The sequence below is a fragment of the Sesamum indicum genome, unplaced genomic scaffold, assembly GCF_000512975.1.
Source record: "Sesamum indicum cultivar Zhongzhi No. 13 unplaced genomic scaffold, S_indicum_v1.0 scaffold00127, whole genome shotgun sequence".
Lineage (NCBI taxonomy): Eukaryota > Viridiplantae > Streptophyta > Magnoliopsida > Lamiales > Pedaliaceae > Sesamum > Sesamum indicum.
In genome coordinates this window covers 8011-11279 of record NW_011628054.1, presented here as the reverse complement: position 1 = coordinate 11279, position 3269 = coordinate 8011, and positions in this window count along the sequence as shown.

The window sequence follows — 3269 nt, the reverse complement described above, 5'->3', positions numbered from 1 at the left end:
AATTTATCCTTGGGCGTATCCATCCAATGGATCCCTCTCATATATAAGTATTCCAATTACTTATAAAATTAATTCTTAAATAATTACTCGTCCCTTATTAGTGATTTATGTGTGAATTTATAGGTTCACCTTTCAGCTAGACTTGAGCTAGTGTCCACCATTATTATTAATTAAATCAAATTTAATTAATAATTATTGATTAATACTTGAGCAAGAAAGCCTATCATTATGGTGACCTTCTAGCAACGGTTCATGGCATTAGAGACTAGATGCAAATCCATGTGAACTTTTAGGCCCCGAGTCTATACTAGTACGGTTATTCCATCTACCGTCTCCTGGCCATAGTCTACACCATGGAATTAGGTGTCAGTTCCCATCCTAGAGTAGGCGTCTATGCTTAATACTTAAGGTCGCGTCGCGCCAAATTGCTCGAACAAGGAACCTATTTTTTCTACTCGACCAATGACTGTGGCCACAAGTTTCTAGAGCGTTGACGCATCTGCATGTGCATAGGAGATGCCTCTGTCACGTTTTGACAGGAAATAGATCATCTTCTTGGAACTAACCGCCTTCTCTACATACTTTGAAAGCACAAGACAAGTCCTATGATGACCATTTCTGTGATATGATCACCTCTTACACAAAACTATGATACAGTCATCCGCATGCACGTGACTGCCGTGATTCATCAAGTCTGAGGATTGGTCCCGTACTATTAGCTGTGGCCACAAGTTTCTAGAGCGTTAACGCATCTCCATGTGCATAGGAGATGCCTCTGTCACGTTTTGACAGGAAATAGATCATCTTCTTGGAACTAACCGCCTTCTCTACATACTTTGAAAGCACAAGACAAGTCCTATGATGACCATTTCTGTGATATGATCACCTCTTACACAAAACTATGATACAGTCATCCGCATGCACGTGACTGCCGTGATTCATCAAGTCTGAGGATTGGTCTCGTACTATTGGAGCGGACTCATGTCATACCGACCAAGCCTCCAAGGCATCCATATGACGATCCCCACGAGTCAATTGACCTATTTAGATAACCATTAACACATCTGCCTCTGATGAAACACGGAACTCATCAAATAAATGTGAATCATAATGCAAGTCTCCATAGGACACTTCGATGCCCATTCTCGAGGTCCTTGATTCGGAATATTTCTAACCAAACCCTAAAAGTTGGTTTCATGACCGCCATCTAATGCACATTTCTAACTATTGCACGGTTGTTCAATGTGGTCTGTGGGCTTTGTTGTGATGTTTGAAAGAAGTGCAAACATAAATGTAATGAGCAAAACAAAAGAAATGCCAATGGCGAATACTCATTTTATTCATTGAATAATATTACATAAAATCGAGTTATTGCCGGAATAGATTACAAACATTGCAATCTAATTAGCTTTCAGGTCATTTATTCTAACAGTCTCCCACTTAACCTAAATCCAATAAACTATCGACCTCAAACCCGTCTTATCCAAATGCCGAGCATGGGCAATTTGAGACATTGGCTTAATAAGTTGATCCTCTGTGTTTTCTATTGAGCAAACTCAGTCTATCCTGACATCACCTCTGCTCACCATCTCTCTAAGCAGATGGTAGCGTTTAAGAATATGTTTGGAATAGTGATGAGATCTTGGTTTCTTTGCTTCTGCTATTACCCGGTTGTTATCCCAAAAGATAACTACAGGCTCAATAATTCTAGATACCACACCCGACTCTTAGATGTATTTTTTCATTGAAATCGCTTCCTCAACTGCTTCTGAAATTACTATGTATTCAGTTTTTATGGTGGAATACATTGTGGCAACCTACTTGGTACTTTTTCTAAGCAACCACACCACCATTCAGCTTGAATACAAAACCTGATTGAGACTTGGCATCATCATCGTCCGATTGCAAGCTAGCATCATTGTAGCCTTCCAATATCAATTCTCCACTACCGTAAATCAAGAACACATCTTTAGTGCTTTTCAGGTACTTAAGTATTGTCTTGACTGCGCTCCAGTGCTCCTCCTGGGCGCATGCCTGATATCTGCTCGTCACGCTCAAAGCATACGCGACATCTGGCCTGGTGTACTGGACAACATACTGAATGCTTCCTACGGTTGAAATATAAGGGATGTCCGACATCCTTTTAAGTTCCTCATCAGTTTTGGGAGACTGCTTCTTGGACATCTTAATCCCATGCCTCATGGAAAGGAATCCTTGTTTTGAGTTCTGCATCTTGAATCTCTTCAAGATTTCTCAATATATGAGGATTGGGTTAGTCCTAACATCCTTCTAGATCTATCCCTATAACTCTTGATGCCAAGAATCTAAGAGGATCACCCATATCATTTATGGAAAATTGTGTGGACAACCATGCTTTAATGTTGCCTAACATCTTAACACCATTCCCAATTAGTAAGATATCATATACATAAAACACAAGGTACGCAACCGCGCTCCTACTAATCTTCTTGAATACACAAGGATCAAATTCATTCTTGATGAAATCATAACTCCGTATGACTTCATCATAACGTGTGTTCCAGCTATAGAAAGCTTATTTGAAGCCATAGATGGACATTTGGAGACGATAGGCCTTCTGTTCTTCTCATGGGAAGTGAAACCCTTTAGCTGAACAATGTAGATCTCTTCCTCAACGAAACCATTGTGAAATATCGTTTTCACGTCCATGTTCCATATTTCATAGTCAGACCTTGTTCCTATGGCAAGCAAAATCTGAATAGACTTGGCCATGTCTACGGGCGAATAGGTTTCCTCGAAATCAACCTCGGGTCGTTGAGTGTATCGTTTTCCACGAGCCTAACTTTGAAGGTTGTAATCTTTCTGTCAGCTCCAAACTTGTATTCGTAGACCAATTTGCACCCAACAGGTTTAACACCTTTAGGTGGGTGTACAAGGGTTAAAACTTTATTGAACCTATTGAGTCCATTTCAGATTTCATGGCCTCAAGCCACTTATCTGAATCGATGATCGACATCGCTTCTCAGTACGTCCTTAGATCATTATCCAATTGACTAGTTCTTTTTCTTTTCTTTTTCCTTTTCTTTTTATTCTTTCTGTTTCATCATTTGTTTTTCATTTCCTCGTCCCATTTTTTTTTCTTTTCTTTTCTTTGGGACTAGCAGTGCATCGCTTGTATGCAACCTCATTTCATTCACTCATTTTCATGTCAATTTACAAACAACCAAGCCAACACAACCCCCTTGAATGGGTTCAAAATCATTTCAGGAGATAATCAAGAAGGGGATGAT